Consider the following 14,023-nt stretch of genomic DNA (forward strand, 5'->3'; position numbering starts at 1 on the left):
TAGCTAAAGCGAGCCTTAATGGCCTGACTTTCGGCAGGCTCCTACGGGGCCTGCAGGGCTTCGCAGCTCGACTTACCCTATGTAGCGATACATGCTTATGTGTGCACATACTTTAATAGGTGTGATCATACCAGCACCAATGCACCGGACCCCACCAGAACTTCGTAGTTAAGCGTGCTTGGGCTAGATTTGTACTAGGATGGGTGACCTCCTGGGAAGTCCTCGTGTTGTACCTTTTTTTTTACGTCGTGCTTATCCTCTTTCTTTAAACGACGCTATCTCGAATAGTTTAGCTATAGTGAGCCTTAATAAACTGATTTTTGGCAAGCTCCCATGGGCCCTGCAGGGCTTCGCAGCTCGACTTATCCTACGTCGCGATACATGCTTATGATAATTGTGTGCACATACTTTAATAGGTGCGATCATACCAGCACTAATGCACCAGATCCCACCAGAACTCCGTATTTAAGCGTGCTTAGGGGTGAGTGGTACTAGGATGGGTGACCTCCTGGGAAGTCCTCATGTTGCACCTCTATTTTTTTTATGTCGTGCTTACCCACGTTCTTTAAACGACGCTATCTCGAATAGTTTAGCTAAAGCGAGCCTTAATGACCTGACTTTCTGCAGGCTCCTAAGGGGCCCACAGGGCTTCGCAGCTCGACTTACCCTATGTAGCGATACATGCTTACGATAATTGTCTGCACATACTTTAATAGGTGTGATCATAGCAGCACTAATGCACCGGATCCCACTAGAACTCCGTATTTAAGCGTGCTTGGGCTAGATTTGTATTAGGATGGGTGACCTCCTGTAAAGTCCTCATGTTGTACTTTTTTTTACGTCGTGCTTACCCTCGTTCTTTAAACGACGCTATCTCGAATAGTTTAGCTATAGTGAGCCTTAATGAACTGATTTTTGGCAAGCTCCCATGGGCCCTGCAGGGCTTCGCAGCTCGACTTATCCTATGTCGCGATCATACCAGCACGAATGCACCAGATCCCACCTGAACTCCGTAGTTAAGCGTGCTTGGGCGAGAGTGGTACTAGGATCGGTGACCTCCTGGGAAGTCCTCGTGTTGCACATCTTTTTTTTTATGTCTTGCTTACCCTCGTTCTTTAAACGACGCTATCTCGAATATTTTAGCTAAAGCGAGGCTTAATGACCTGACTTCTGGCAGGCTCATACGGGTCCCGCAAGACTTCGCAGCTCGACTTACCCTATGTAGCGATACATGCTTATGACAATTGCATGCACATACATTAATAGGTGCGATCATACTAGCGCTAATGCACCGGATCCCGTTAGAACTCTGCAGTTATGCGTGCTTGGGCGAGAGTAGTACTATGATGGGTGACCTCCTGGGAAGTCCTCGTGTTGCACCTCTTTTTTTTTTTTTTTTTTTTTACGTCGTGCTTACCCTTGTTCTTTAAATGACGCTATCTCGAATTGTTTAGCTAAAGCGAGTCTTAATGACCTGACTTTCGGCAGGCTCCTACGGGGCGTGCGGGACTACGCAACTCGACTTACCCTATGTAGCGATACATGCTTATGATAATTGTGTGCACATACTTTAATAGGTGTGATCATACCAGCACTAATGCACCGGATTCCACCAGAACTCCGTAGTTAAGCGTGCTTGGGCTAGATTTGTACTAGGATGGGTGACCTACTAGGAAGTCCTCGTGTTGTACCTTTTTTTTTTACGTCGCGCTTACCCTCGTTCTTTAAACGACGCTATCTCGAATAGTTTAGTTATAGTGAGCCTTAATGAACTGATTTTCGGGAAGCTCCCATGGGCCCTGCAAGGCTTCGCAGCTCGACTTATCCTACGTCGCGATACATGCTTATGATAATTGTGTGCACATACTTTAATAGGTGTGATCATACCAGCACTAATGCACCAGATCCCACCAGAACTCCGTAGTTAAGCGTGCTTGGGCGAGAGTGGTACTAGGATCGGTGACCTCCTGGGAAGTCCTCGTGTTGCATCTCTTTTTTTTTTATGTCGTGCTTACCCTCGTTCTTTAAACGACGCTATCTCGAATATTTTAGCTAAAGCGAGGCTTAATGACCTGACTTCCGATAGGCTCCTATGGGGCCCGCAGGGCTTCGCAGCTCGACTTACCCTATTTAGCGATAGATGCTTATGACAATTGCATGCGCATACTTTAATAGGTGCGATCATACCAGCACTATTGCACCAGATCCCACCTGAACTCCGTAGTTAAGCGTGCTTGGGCGAGAGTGGTACTAGGATGGGTGACCTCCTGGGAAGTCTTCGTGTTGCACATCTTTCTTACCCTCGTTCTTTAAACGATGCTATCTCGAATAGTTTAACTAAAGCGAGCCTTAATGACCTGACTTTTGGCAGGCTTCTACGGGGCCCGCAGGACTTCACAGCTCGACTTACCCTATGTAGCGATACATGCTTATGATAATTGTGTGCACATACTTTAATAGGTGTGATCATACCAGCACTAATGCACCGGATCCAACCAGAACTCCGTAGTTAAGCGTGCTTGGGCAAGATTTATACTAGGATGGGTGACCTCCAACGAAGTCGTCGTGTTGTACCTTTTTTTTTACGTCGTGCTTACCCTCATTCTTTAAACGACGCTATCTCGAATAGTTTAGCTCTAGTGAGCCTTAATGAACTGATTTTCGGCAAGCTCCCATGGGCCCTGCAGGGCTTCGCAACTCGACTTATCCTACACCGCGATACATGCTTATGATAATTGTGTGCACCTACTTTAATAGGTGCGATCATACCAGCACTAATGCACCAGATCCCACCTGAACTCTGTAGTTAAGCGTGCTTGGGCGAGAGTGGTACTAGGATGGGTGACCTCCTGGGAAGTCCTCATGTTGCACCTCTTTTTTTTTTATGTCGTGCTTACCCTCGTTCTTTAAACGACGCTATCTCGAATATTTTAGCTAAAGCGAGCCTTAATGACCTGACTTCCGGCAGGCTCCTACGGGTCCCGCAGGGCTTCGCAGCTCGACTTACCCTATGTAGCGATACATGCTTATGACAATTGCATGCGCATACTTTAATAGGTGTGATCATACCAGCACTAATGCACAGGATCCCATTAGAACTCTGCAGTTATGCGTGCTTGGGCGAGAGTAGTACTACGATGGGTGACCTCCTGGGAAGTCCTCGTGTTGCACCTCTTTTTTTTTTACGTCGTGCTTTCCCTCGTTCTTTAAAAGACGCTATCTCGAATAGTTTAGCTAAAGCGAGCCTTAATGACCTGACTTTCGGCAGGCTCCTACGGGGCCCGCAGGGCTTCGCAGCTCGACTTACCCTATGTAGCGATACTTGCTTATGATAATTGTGTGCACATACTTGAATAGGTGTGATTATACCAGCACTAATGCACCGGATCCCATCAGAACTTCATAGTTAAGCGTGCTTGGGCTAGATTTGTACTAGGATGGGTGACATCGTGGGAAGTCCTCATGTTGTGCCTTTTTTTTTTACGTCGTGCTTATCCTCGTTCTTTAAACGACGCTATCTCGAATAGTTTAGCTATAGCGAGCCTTAATGAATTGATTTTCGGCAAGCTCCCATGGGCCCTGCAGGGCTTTGCAGCTCGACTTACCCTATGTAGCGATACATGCTTATGATAATTGTGTGCACATACTTTAATAGGTACGATCATACTAGCACTAATGCACCGGATCCCACCAGAACCCCGTAGTTAAGCGTGCTTCGGCGAGAGTGGTACTAGGATGGGTGACCTCCTGGAAAGTCCTCGTGTTGTACCTCTTTTTTTTTTTACGTCGTGCTTACCCTCGTTCTTTAAAAGACGCTATCTTGAATAGTTTAGTTAAAGCGAGCCTTAATGACCTGACTTTTGGCAGGCTTCTACGGGGTCCGCAGGGCTTCGCAGCTCGACTTACCCTATGTAGCAATACATGTTTATGATAATTGTGTGCACATACTTTAATAGGTGTGATCATACCAGCACTAATGCACCGGATCCAACCAGAACTCCGTAGTTAAGCGTGCTTGGGCTAGATTTATACTAGGATGGGTGACCTCCAATGAAGTCCTCGTGTTGTACCTTTTTTTTTACGTCGTGTTTACCCTCATTCTTTAAACGACGCTATCTCGAATAGTTTAGCTCTAGTGAGCCTTAATGAACTGATTTTCGGCAAGCTCCCATGGGCCCTGCAGGGCTTCGCAACTCGACTTATCCTACGCCGCGATACATGCTTATGATAATTGTGTGCACATACTTTAATAGGTGCGATCATACCAGCACTAATGCACCAGATCCCAACTGAACTCCGTAGTTAAGCGTGCTTGGGCGAGAGTGGTACTAGGATGGGTGACCTCCTGGGAAGTCCTCGTGTTGCACCTCTTTTTTTTTTATGTCGTGCTTACCCTCGCTCTTTAAACGACGCTATCTCGAATATTTTAGCTAAAGCGAGCCTTAATGACCTGACTTTTGGCAGGCTCCTACGGGGCCCGCATGGCTTCGCAGCTCGACTTACCCTATGTAACGATACATCCTTATGAAAATTGTATGCACATACTTTAATAGGTGCGATCATACCAGCACTAATGCACTGGATCCCACCAGAACTCCGTAGTTAAGCGTGCTTCAGCGAGAGTGGTACTAGGATGGGTGACCTCCTGGGAAGTCCTCGTGTTGCACCTCTTTATTTTTTTATGTCGTGCTTACCCTCGTTCTTTAAACGACGCTATCTCGAATAGTTTAGCTAAAGCCAGCCTTAATGACCTGACTTTCGGCAGGCTTCTAAGTGGCCCGCAGGGCTTCGCAGCTCGACTTACCCTATGTAGCGATACGTGCTTATGTGTGCACATACTTTAATAAGTGTGATCATAGCAGCACTAATGCACCGGATCCCACCAGACCTCCGTAGTTAAGCGTGCTTGGGCTAGATTTGTACTAGGATGGGTGACCTCCTGGAAAGTCCTCGTGTTGCACCTCTTTTTTTTTTTTTTTTACGTCGTGCTTACCCTCGTTCTTTAAATGACGCTATGCCGAATAGTTTAGCTAAAGCGAGCCTTAATGACCTGACTTTTGGCAGGCTCCTACGGGGCCCGCAAGGCTTCGCAGCTCGACTTACCCTATGTATACATGCTTATGATAATTGTGTGCACATACTTTAATCGGTGTGATCATACCAGCACTAATGCACCGGATCCCACCATAACTCCGTAGTTAAGCGTGCTTGGGCTAGATTTGTACTAGGATGGGTGACCTCCTAGGAAGTCCTCGTGTTGTACCTTTTTTTTTACGTCGTGCTTACCCTCGTTCTTTAAACGACGCTATCTCGAATAGTTTAGCTATAGTGAGCCTTAATGAACTGATTTTCGGCAAGCTCCCATGGGCCCTGCAGGACTTCGCAGCTCGACTTAACCTATGTAGCGATACGTGCTTATGTGTGCACATACTTTAATAAGTGTGATCATAGCAGCACTAATGCACCGGATCCCACTAGACCTCCGTAGTTAAGCGTGCTTGGGCTAGATTTGTACTAGGATGGGTGACCTCCTGGAAAGTCCTCGTGTTGCACCTCTTTTTTTTTTTTTACGTCGTGCTTACCCTCGTTCTTTAAATGACGCTATGCCGAATAGTTTAGCTAAAGCGAGCCTTAATGACCTGACTTTTGGCAGGCTCCTACGGGGCCCGCAAGGCTTCGCAGCTCGACTTACCCTATGTATACATGCTTATGATAATTGTGTGCACATACTTTAATAGGTGTGATCATACCAGCACTAAAGCACCGGATCCAACCAGAACTCCGTAGTTAAGCGTGCTTGGGCTAGATTTATACTAGGATGGGTGACCTCCAATGAAGTCCTCGTGTTGTACCTTTTTTTTTACGTCGTGTTTACCCTCATTCTTTAAACGACGCTATCTCGAATAGTTTAGCTCTAGTGAGCCTTAATGAACTGATTTTCGGCAAGCTCCCATGGGCCCTGCAGGGCTTCGCAACTCGACTTATCCTACGCCGCGATACATGCTTATGATAATTGTGTGCACATACTTTAATAGGTGCGATCATACCAGCACTAATGCACCAGATCCCACCTGAACTCCGTAGTTAAGCGTGCTTGGGCGAGAGTGGTACTAGGATGGGTGACCTCTTGGGAAGTCCTCGTGTTGCACCTCTTTTTTTTTATGTCGTGCTTACCCTCGCTCTTTAAACGACGCTATCTCGAATATTTTAGCTAAAGCGAGCCTTAATGACCTGACTTTTGGCAGGCTCCTACGAGGCCCGCATGGCTTCGCAGCTCGACTTACCCTATGTAACGATACATCCTTATGAAAATTGTATGCACATACTTTAATAGGTGCGATCATACCAGCACTAATGCACTGGATCCCACCAGAACTCCGTAGTTAAGCGTGCTTCAGCGAGAGTGGTACTAGGATGGGTGACCTCCTGGGAAGTCCTCGTGTTGCACCTCTTTATTTTTTTACGTCGTGCTCACCCTCGTTCTTTAAACGACGCTATCTCGAATAGTTTAGCTAAAGCCAGCCTTAATGACCTGACTTTCGGCAGGCTTCTAAGTGGCCCGCAGGGCTTCGCAGCTCGACTTACCCTATGTAGCGATACGTGCTTATGTGTGCACATACTTTAATAAGTGTGATCATAGCAGCACTAATGCACCGGATCCCACCAGACCTCCGTAGTTAAGCGTGCTTGGGCTAGATTTGTACTAGGATGGGTGACCTCCTGGAAAGTCCTCGTGTTGCACCTCTTTTTTTTTTTTTTTTTACGTCGTGCTTACCCTCGTTCTTTAAATGACGCTATGCCGAATAGTTTAGCTAAAGCGAGCCTTAATGACCTGACTTTTGGCAGGCTCCTACGGGGCCCGCAAGGCTTCGCAGCTCGACTTACCCTATGTATACATGCTTATGATAATTGTGTGCACATACTTTAATCGGTGTGATCATACCAGCACTAATGCACCGGATCCCACCATAACTCCGTAGTTAAGCGTGCTTGGGCTAGATTTGTACTAGGATGGGTGACCTCCTAGGAAGTCCTCGTGTTGTACCTTTTTTTTTACGTCGTGCTTACCCTCGTTCTTTAAACGACGCTATCTCGAATAGTTTAGCTATAGTGAGCCTTAATGAACTGATTTTCAGCAAGCTCCCATGGGCCCTGCAGGGCTTCGCAGCTCGACTTATCCTACGTCGCGATACATGCTTATGATAGTTGTGTGCAGATACTTTAATAGGTGCGATCATACCAGCACTAATGCACCGGATCCCACCAGAACTCCGTAGTTAAGCGTGCTTCGGCGAGAGTGGTACTAGGATGGGTGACCTCCTGGAAAGTCCTCGTGTTGCACCTCTTTTTTTTTAAGTCGTGCTTACCCTCGTTCTTTAAACGAGGTTATCTCGAATATTTTAGCTAAAGCGAGCCTTAATGACCTGACTTTCGGCCGGCTCCTATGGGGCCCGCAGGGCTTCGCAGCTCGACTTACCCTATGTAGCGATACATGCTTATGACAATTGCATGCGCATACTTTAATTGGTGCGATCATACCAGCACTAATGCACCGGATCCCATTAGAACTCTGCAATTATGCGTGCTTGGGCGAGAGTATTACCATGATGGGTAACCTCCTGGGAAGTCCTCGTGTTGCACCTCTTTTTTTTTTTTTACGTCGTGCTTACCCTCGTTCTTTAATTGACGCTATCAAGAATAGTTTAGCTAAAGCGAGACTTAATGACCTGACTTTTGGCAGCTCGACTTACCCTATGTAGCGATACATGCTTATGATAATTGTGTGCACATACTTTAATAGGTGCGATCATACCAGCACTAATGCACCGGATCCCACCAGAACTTCGTAATTAAGCGTGCTTCAGCGAGAGTAGTACTAGGATGGGTGACCTCGTGGGAAGTCCTCGTGTTGCACCTCTTTTTTTTATGTTGTGCTTACCTTCGTTCTTTAAAGGACGCTATCTCGAATATTTTAGCTAAAGCGAGGCTTAATGACCTGACTTCCGACAGGCTCCTACGGGTCCCGCAGGGCTTCGCATCTCGACTTACCCTATGTTGCGATACATGCTTATGACAATTGCATGCGCATACTTTAATAGGTGCGATCATACCAGCACTAATGCACCGCATCCCATTAGAACTCTGCAGTTATGCGTGCTTGGGCGAGAGTAGTACTACGATGGGTGTCCTCCTGGGAAGTCCTCGTGTTGCACCTCCTTTTTTTTTTTACGTCGTGCTTACCATCGTTCTTTAAATGACGCTATCTCGAATAGTTTAGCTAAAGCGAGCCTTAATGACCTGAGTTTCAGCAGGCTCCTACGGGGCCCGCAGGGCTTTGCAGCTCGACTTACCCTATGTAGCGATACATGCTTATGATAATTGTGTGCACATACTTTAATAGGTGCGATCATACCAGCACTAATGCACCGGATCCCACCAGAACTCCGTAGTTAAGCATGCTTCGGCGAGAGTGGTACTAGGATAGGTGACCTCCTGGGAAGTCCTCGTGTTGCACCTCTTTTTTTTTACGTCGTGCTTACCCTCGTTCTTTAAACGAAGCTATCTCGAATAGTTTAGCTAAAGCTAGCCTTAATGACCTTTCGGTAGGCTCCTACGGGGCCCGCAGGGCTTCGCAGCTCGACTTACACTATGTAGCGATACATGCTTATGATAATTGTGTGCACATACTTGAATAGGTGTGATTATACCAGCACTAATGCACCGGATCCCATCAGAACTTCGTAGTTAAGCGTGCTTGGGCTAGATTTGTACTAGGATGGGTGACATCGTGGGAAGTCCTCATGTTGTGCCTTTTTTTTTACGTCGTGCTTATCCTCGTTCTTTAAACGACGCTATCTCGAATATTTTAGCTATAGTGAGCCTTAATGAACTGATTTTCGGCAAGCTCCCATGGGCCCTGCAGGGCTTTGCAGCTTGACTTACCCTATGTAGCAATACATGGTTATGATAATTGTGTGCACATACTTTAATAGGTGCGATCATACTAGCACTAATGCACCGGATCCCACCAGAACCCCGTAGTTAAGCGTGCTTCGGCGAGAGTGGTACTAGGATGGGTGACCTCCTGGGAATTCCTCGTGTTGCAGCTCTTTTTTTTTTACGTCATGCTTACCCTCGTTCTTCAAAAGACGCTATCTCGAATAGTTTAGCTAAAGCGAGCCTTAATGACCTGACTTTTGGCAGGCTTCTACGGGGCCCGCAGGGCTTCGCAGCTCGACTTACCCTATGTAGCGATACATGCTTATGATAATTGTGTGTACATACTTTAATAGGTGTGATCATACCAGCACTAATGCACCGGATCCAACCAGAACTCCGTAGTTAAGCTTGCTTGGGCTAGATTTATACTCTGATGGGTGACCTCCAATGAAGTCCTCGTGTTGTACCTTTTTTTTTACGTCGTGCTTACCCTCATTCTTTAAACGACGCTATCTCGAATAGTTTAGCTCTAGTGAGCCTTAATGAACTGATTTTCGGCAAGCTCCCATGGGCCCTGCAGGGCTTCGCAACCCGACTTATCCTACACCGCGATATATGCTTATGATAATTGTGTGCACATACTTTAATAGGTGCGATCATACCAGCAATAATGCACCAGATCCCACCTGAACTTCGTAGTTAAGCATGCTTGGGCGAGAGTGGTACTAGGATGGGTGACCTCCTGGGAAGTCCTCGTGTTGCACCTCTTTTTTTTTATGTCGTGCTTACGCTCGTTCTTTAAACGACGCTATCTCGAATATTTTAGCTAAAGCGAGCCTTAATGACCTGACTTCCGGCAGGCTCCTACGGGTCCCGCAGGGCTTCGCAGCTCGACTTACCCTATGTAGCGATACATGCTTATGACAATTGCATGCGCATACTTTAATAGGTGCGATCATACCAGCACTAATGCACCGGATCCCATTAGAACTCTGCAGTTATGCGTGCTTGGGCGAGAGTAGTACTACGATGGGTGACCTCCTGGGAAGTCCTCGTGTTGCACCTCTTTTTTTTTTACGTCGTGCTTACCCTCGTTCTTTAAATGACGCTATGTCGAATAGTTTAGCTAATGTGAGCCTTAATGACCTGACTTTTGGCAGGCTCCTACGGGGCCCGCTGGGCTTCGCAGCTCGACTTACCCTATGTAGCGATAAATGCTTATGATAATTGTGTGCATATACTTTAATAGGTGTGATCATACCAGCACTAATGCACCGGATCCCACCAGAACTCCGTAGTTACGCGTGCTTGGGCTAGATTTGTACTAGGATGGGTGACCTCCTAGGAAGTCCTCGTGTTGTACCTTTTTTTTTACGTCGTGCTTACCCTCGTTCTTTAAACGACTCTATCTCGAATAGTTTAGCTATAGTGAGCCTTAATGAACTGATTTTCGGTAAGCTCCCATGGGCCATGCAGGGCTTCGCAACTCGACTTATCCTACGTCGCGATACATGCTTACGATAATTGTGTGCACATACTTTAATAGGTGCGATCATACCAGCACTAATGCACCAGATCCCACCAGAACTCCGTAGTTAAGCGTGTTTAGGCGAGATTGGTACTAGGATTGGTGAACTCCTGGGAAGTCCTCGTGTTGCACCTCTTTTTTTTTTTTTATTGTCGTGCTTACCCTCATTCTTTAAACGACGCTATCTCGAATATTTTAGCTAAAGCGAGGCTTAATGACCTGACTTTCGGCAGGCTCCTATGGGGCCCGCAGGGCTTCGCAGCTCGAGTTACCCTATGTAGCGATACATGCTTATGACAATTGCATGCGCATACTTTAATAGGTGCGATCACACCAGCACTAATGCACCGGATCCCATTAGAACTCTGCAGTTATGCGTGCTTGGGCGAGAGTAGTACTACGATGGGTGACCTCCTGGGAAGTCCTCGTGTTGCACCTCTTTTTTTTTTTTACGTCGTGCTTACCCTCGTTCTTTAAATGACGCTATGTCGAATAGTTTAGCTAAAGCGAGCCTTAATGACTTGACTATTGGCAGGCTGCTACGGGGCCCGCAGGGCTTCGCAGCTCGACTTACCCTATGTAGCGATACATCCTTATGAAAATTGTATGCACATACTTTAATAGGTGCGATCATACCAGCACTAATGCACTGGATCCCACCAGAACTCCGTAGTTAAGCGTGCTTCAGCGAGAGTGGTACTAGGATGGGTGACCTCCTGGGAAGTCCTCGTGTTGCACCTCTTTTTTTTTTTTACGTCGTGCTTACCCTCGTTCTTTAAACGACGCTATCTCGAATAGTTTAGCTAAAGCCAGCCTTAATGACCTGACTTTCGGCAGGCTTCTACGGGGCCCGCAGGACTTCGCAGCTCGACTTACCCTACGTAGCGATACGTGCTTATGTGTGCACATACTTTAATAAGTGTGATCATAGCAGCACTAATGCACCGGATCCCACCAGAACTCCGTAGTTAAGCGTGCTTGGGCTAGATTTGTACTAGGATGGGTGACCTCCTGGAAAGTCCTCGTGTTGTACCTTTTTTTTTTTTACGTCGTGCTTACCCTCGTTCTTTAAACGACGCTATCTCGAATAGTTTAGCTATAGTGAGCCTTAATGAACTGATTTTCGGCAAGCTCCCGTGGGCCCTGCAGGGCTTCGCAGCTCGACTTATCCTACGTTGCGATACATGCTTATGATAATTTTGTGCACATACTTTAATAGGTGCGATCATACCAGCACTAATGCACCAGATCCCACCTGAACTCCGTAGTTAAGCGTGCTTGGGCGAGAGTGGTATTAGGATGGGTGACCTCCTGGGAAGTCCTCGTGTTGCACCTCTTTTTTTTTATGTCTTGCTTACCCTCGTTCTTTAAACAACGCTATCTCGAATATTTTAGCTAAAGCGAGGCTTAATGACCTGACTTCCGGCAGGCTCCTACGGGTCCCGCAGGGCTTCGCAGCTCGACTTACCCTATGTAGCGATACATGCTTATGACAATTGCATGCGCATACTTTAATAGGTGCGATCATACCAGCACTAATGCACCGGATCCCATTAGAACTCTGCAGTTATGCGTTCTTTGGCGAGAGTAGTACTTCGATGGGTGACCTCCTGGGAAGTCCTCGTGTTGCACCTCTTTTTTTTTTTTTTTATGTCGTGCTTACCCTCGTTCTTTAAATGACGCTATCTCGAATTGTTTAGCTAAAGAGAGCCTTAATGACCTGACTTTCGGCAGGCTCCTACGGGGCCCGCAGGGCTTCGCAGCTTGACTTACCCTATGTAGCGGTATATGCTTATGATAATTGTGTGCGCATACTTTAATAGGTGCGATCATACCAGCACTAATGCACCGGATCCCACCAGAACTCCGTAGTTAAGCTTGCTTCGGCGAGAGTGGTACTAGGATGGGTGACCTCCTGGGAAGTCCTCGTGTTGCACTTCTTTTTTTTTACGTCGTGCTTACCCTCGTTCTTTAAACGAAGCTATCTCGAATAGTTTAGCTAAACCGAGCCTTAATGACCTTTCGGCAGGCTCCTACGGAGCCCGCAGGGCTTCGCAGCCCGACTTACCCTATGTAGCGATACATGCTTATGATAATTGTGTGCACATACTTTAATAGGTGTGATCATACCAGCACTAATGCACCGGATCCCACCAGAACTCCGTAGTTAAGCGTGCTTGGACTAGATTTTTACTAGGATGGGTGACCTCCTGGGAAGTCCTCGTGTTGTATCTATTTTTTTTTACGTTGTGCTTACCCTCGTTCTTTAAACGATGTAACGGCCAAGCGCCGAAGAAACGGCGCTTTTTCTGGATCAAACGGAATTTTTACAGAATTTTTAGAAATTTCTATGCATATGAGCACCTCCACTGCACAGGTGCTGCGTCATCAAGCTGCTGAGTCAGCATCTTGATTGCACAGGACACCTCTCCTGATCTAAGTAGGCACGTCGCAAAGAGTTGCGTTTTTGAGCCACTTTGGGCCCGAATTTCAAAATTCTAATTTCCGTGGTTAGTCTCTATGTGACGAGCCGGTCAGGAATTTCGAGAAAAAAATTATATTAATATAATATTCATATATTATTATTTTATTCAAAATATTATATTATTATCTTCTCTACTGTGATTAATGTTGATCTATGTTTAGTAATATAATAACTGAGCTTGAAATCGACCGGTAACGGATAATACCAGCATTCTTAGATGAACTTAGCACTGCTAATGCTTCATCATATATCTTTTATTCTTATGATTATCCAGTTACTAGTGTCATTTACTCTAAGTAACTTAATGTTTATCCATTAGTAGTGTAATTACTTAAGTTCTAATACATCTAGCTTTAGTAATTATCCTTTCCTGAGATATTTTGACAAGTAACTTTTGGATAATCATCATCCAAAAGCCACGACCTTCCTTGGACAGCTTGGCTATCATTTTTGTTCTTGGAAAAGCTTAGAACACCATGAAAGAAAACCATGAAGTTTCCATGAACACCTGAGCTACTTTCTCCGTTCTTTTTCAAACCGAAACCCCTATCAAAAATCTAATCTTACCAAAGTGTTCACCTCTTCCTCCTCTTCATTTCTATGTCACTTTTCATGGAGTAAATCAAGGTATGAAGGCTGCTCCTCCTCCTTGAAGATTCGGCCATGGTGGTTCCTTAAGTTAATGATGTTTTCTTCATGTTCTTTCTTAGGATCTCTTATTCAATCACCAAAAGCTCCAAGAAAACGTGATTTCTAGTTACCTTAAGGTGAGGAAAACCTTCTTTTCATCATCATGAAGCTTCAGCCTTCATGGTTCATAAGATTCTAAAGTTGTTTTTGATGTTAAAATAGGCGTAAAAGTGCTTCTGGAAGCTTGTTTTTGGTGCGATCTCGGACAGCAGCAAAGGAGGTAAGGTTTGGTAACTTAGTCAATGATTGGCTGTGTTCTTGAAGTGTTAAACCAGATCTTGTTGCTTGAGATTTGATTTTGGGTGTTTGTGTGATGGTTTGATCATGGAAACTTGTTTAATGCTTGAAAATCATGTTTATGATGGTTTTGAAGTGGCTGT

At 45.8% G+C, this 14,023-nt stretch overlaps 6 non-coding genes and 36 pseudogenes across 6 annotated transcripts; all 42 read left to right on the forward strand.

Moving 5' to 3' along the window:
- The first annotated feature begins 117 nt into the window (after nucleotides 1–117).
- On the forward strand, nucleotides 118–236 carry LOC148555870 (5S ribosomal RNA; annotated as a pseudogene).
- Nucleotides 237–414: 178 nt separating this feature from the next.
- LOC148555871 (5S ribosomal RNA) lies at nucleotides 415–533 on the forward strand (annotated as a pseudogene).
- Nucleotides 534–714: 181 nt separating this feature from the next.
- On the forward strand, nucleotides 715–833 carry LOC148555872 (5S ribosomal RNA; annotated as a pseudogene).
- A 132-nt stretch (nucleotides 834–965) lies between these two features.
- On the forward strand, nucleotides 966–1,083 carry LOC148555873 (5S ribosomal RNA; annotated as a pseudogene).
- Nucleotides 1,084–1,264: 181 nt separating this feature from the next.
- LOC148555874 (5S ribosomal RNA) lies at nucleotides 1,265–1,383 on the forward strand (annotated as a pseudogene).
- Nucleotides 1,384–1,575: 192 nt separating this feature from the next.
- Nucleotides 1,576–1,694, forward strand: LOC148555875 (5S ribosomal RNA; annotated as a pseudogene).
- A 179-nt stretch (nucleotides 1,695–1,873) lies between these two features.
- LOC148555876 (5S ribosomal RNA) lies at nucleotides 1,874–1,992 on the forward strand (annotated as a pseudogene).
- Nucleotides 1,993–2,173: 181 nt separating this feature from the next.
- LOC148555877 (5S ribosomal RNA) lies at nucleotides 2,174–2,292 on the forward strand (annotated as a pseudogene).
- A 166-nt stretch (nucleotides 2,293–2,458) lies between these two features.
- LOC148555878 (5S ribosomal RNA) lies at nucleotides 2,459–2,577 on the forward strand (annotated as a pseudogene).
- A 178-nt stretch (nucleotides 2,578–2,755) lies between these two features.
- On the forward strand, nucleotides 2,756–2,874 carry LOC148555879 (5S ribosomal RNA). The gene has a single exon (XR_015891739.1). It is a non-coding gene; the product is annotated as a 5S ribosomal RNA (ribosomal RNA).
- A 181-nt stretch (nucleotides 2,875–3,055) lies between these two features.
- On the forward strand, nucleotides 3,056–3,174 carry LOC148555880 (5S ribosomal RNA; annotated as a pseudogene).
- A 181-nt stretch (nucleotides 3,175–3,355) lies between these two features.
- Nucleotides 3,356–3,474, forward strand: LOC148555881 (5S ribosomal RNA; annotated as a pseudogene).
- Nucleotides 3,475–3,653: 179 nt separating this feature from the next.
- On the forward strand, nucleotides 3,654–3,772 carry LOC148555882 (5S ribosomal RNA; annotated as a pseudogene).
- Nucleotides 3,773–3,954: 182 nt separating this feature from the next.
- On the forward strand, nucleotides 3,955–4,073 carry LOC148555883 (5S ribosomal RNA; annotated as a pseudogene).
- A 178-nt stretch (nucleotides 4,074–4,251) lies between these two features.
- Nucleotides 4,252–4,370, forward strand: LOC148555884 (5S ribosomal RNA). Its single transcript, XR_015891430.1, has one exon. It is a non-coding gene; the product is annotated as a 5S ribosomal RNA (ribosomal RNA).
- Nucleotides 4,371–4,551: 181 nt separating this feature from the next.
- LOC148555885 (5S ribosomal RNA) lies at nucleotides 4,552–4,670 on the forward strand (annotated as a pseudogene).
- Nucleotides 4,671–4,845: 175 nt separating this feature from the next.
- Nucleotides 4,846–4,964, forward strand: LOC148555886 (5S ribosomal RNA; annotated as a pseudogene).
- A 183-nt stretch (nucleotides 4,965–5,147) lies between these two features.
- On the forward strand, nucleotides 5,148–5,266 carry LOC148555887 (5S ribosomal RNA; annotated as a pseudogene).
- A 171-nt stretch (nucleotides 5,267–5,437) lies between these two features.
- Nucleotides 5,438–5,556, forward strand: LOC148555888 (5S ribosomal RNA; annotated as a pseudogene).
- A 180-nt stretch (nucleotides 5,557–5,736) lies between these two features.
- Nucleotides 5,737–5,855, forward strand: LOC148555889 (5S ribosomal RNA; annotated as a pseudogene).
- A 178-nt stretch (nucleotides 5,856–6,033) lies between these two features.
- Nucleotides 6,034–6,152, forward strand: LOC148555890 (5S ribosomal RNA). Its single transcript, XR_015891484.1, has one exon. It is a non-coding gene; the product is annotated as a 5S ribosomal RNA (ribosomal RNA).
- Nucleotides 6,153–6,332: 180 nt separating this feature from the next.
- LOC148555891 (5S ribosomal RNA) lies at nucleotides 6,333–6,451 on the forward strand (annotated as a pseudogene).
- A 175-nt stretch (nucleotides 6,452–6,626) lies between these two features.
- Nucleotides 6,627–6,745, forward strand: LOC148555892 (5S ribosomal RNA; annotated as a pseudogene).
- Nucleotides 6,746–6,929: 184 nt separating this feature from the next.
- On the forward strand, nucleotides 6,930–7,048 carry LOC148555893 (5S ribosomal RNA; annotated as a pseudogene).
- A 178-nt stretch (nucleotides 7,049–7,226) lies between these two features.
- Nucleotides 7,227–7,345, forward strand: LOC148555894 (5S ribosomal RNA; annotated as a pseudogene).
- Nucleotides 7,346–7,525: 180 nt separating this feature from the next.
- On the forward strand, nucleotides 7,526–7,644 carry LOC148555895 (5S ribosomal RNA; annotated as a pseudogene).
- Nucleotides 7,645–7,799: 155 nt separating this feature from the next.
- LOC148555896 (5S ribosomal RNA) lies at nucleotides 7,800–7,918 on the forward strand (annotated as a pseudogene).
- A 179-nt stretch (nucleotides 7,919–8,097) lies between these two features.
- On the forward strand, nucleotides 8,098–8,216 carry LOC148555897 (5S ribosomal RNA; annotated as a pseudogene).
- Nucleotides 8,217–8,399: 183 nt separating this feature from the next.
- On the forward strand, nucleotides 8,400–8,518 carry LOC148555898 (5S ribosomal RNA; annotated as a pseudogene).
- A 176-nt stretch (nucleotides 8,519–8,694) lies between these two features.
- Nucleotides 8,695–8,813, forward strand: LOC148555899 (5S ribosomal RNA; annotated as a pseudogene).
- Nucleotides 8,814–8,991: 178 nt separating this feature from the next.
- On the forward strand, nucleotides 8,992–9,110 carry LOC148555900 (5S ribosomal RNA; annotated as a pseudogene).
- A 478-nt stretch (nucleotides 9,111–9,588) lies between these two features.
- Nucleotides 9,589–9,707, forward strand: LOC148555901 (5S ribosomal RNA; annotated as a pseudogene).
- A 180-nt stretch (nucleotides 9,708–9,887) lies between these two features.
- Nucleotides 9,888–10,006, forward strand: LOC148555902 (5S ribosomal RNA). Its single transcript, XR_015891213.1, has one exon. It is a non-coding gene; the product is annotated as a 5S ribosomal RNA (ribosomal RNA).
- A 181-nt stretch (nucleotides 10,007–10,187) lies between these two features.
- Nucleotides 10,188–10,306, forward strand: LOC148555903 (5S ribosomal RNA; annotated as a pseudogene).
- A 178-nt stretch (nucleotides 10,307–10,484) lies between these two features.
- On the forward strand, nucleotides 10,485–10,603 carry LOC148555904 (5S ribosomal RNA; annotated as a pseudogene).
- A 185-nt stretch (nucleotides 10,604–10,788) lies between these two features.
- On the forward strand, nucleotides 10,789–10,907 carry LOC148555905 (5S ribosomal RNA). Its single transcript, XR_015891674.1, has one exon. It is a non-coding gene; the product is annotated as a 5S ribosomal RNA (ribosomal RNA).
- Nucleotides 10,908–11,090: 183 nt separating this feature from the next.
- LOC148555906 (5S ribosomal RNA) lies at nucleotides 11,091–11,209 on the forward strand (annotated as a pseudogene).
- Nucleotides 11,210–11,385: 176 nt separating this feature from the next.
- On the forward strand, nucleotides 11,386–11,504 carry LOC148555907 (5S ribosomal RNA; annotated as a pseudogene).
- A 181-nt stretch (nucleotides 11,505–11,685) lies between these two features.
- Nucleotides 11,686–11,804, forward strand: LOC148555908 (5S ribosomal RNA). Its single transcript, XR_015891801.1, has one exon. It is a non-coding gene; the product is annotated as a 5S ribosomal RNA (ribosomal RNA).
- Nucleotides 11,805–11,984: 180 nt separating this feature from the next.
- LOC148555909 (5S ribosomal RNA) lies at nucleotides 11,985–12,103 on the forward strand (annotated as a pseudogene).
- Nucleotides 12,104–12,289: 186 nt separating this feature from the next.
- Nucleotides 12,290–12,408, forward strand: LOC148555910 (5S ribosomal RNA; annotated as a pseudogene).
- Nucleotides 12,409–12,584: 176 nt separating this feature from the next.
- LOC148555911 (5S ribosomal RNA) lies at nucleotides 12,585–12,703 on the forward strand (annotated as a pseudogene).
- The last annotated feature ends 1,320 nt before the right edge of the window (nucleotides 12,704–14,023 follow it).

Source organism: Arachis ipaensis, chromosome B6 (genome assembly GCF_059453495.1).
Source record: "Arachis ipaensis isolate K30076 ecotype BB chromosome B6, ASM5945349v1, whole genome shotgun sequence".
Taxonomy (NCBI): domain Eukaryota; kingdom Viridiplantae; phylum Streptophyta; class Magnoliopsida; order Fabales; family Fabaceae; genus Arachis; species Arachis ipaensis.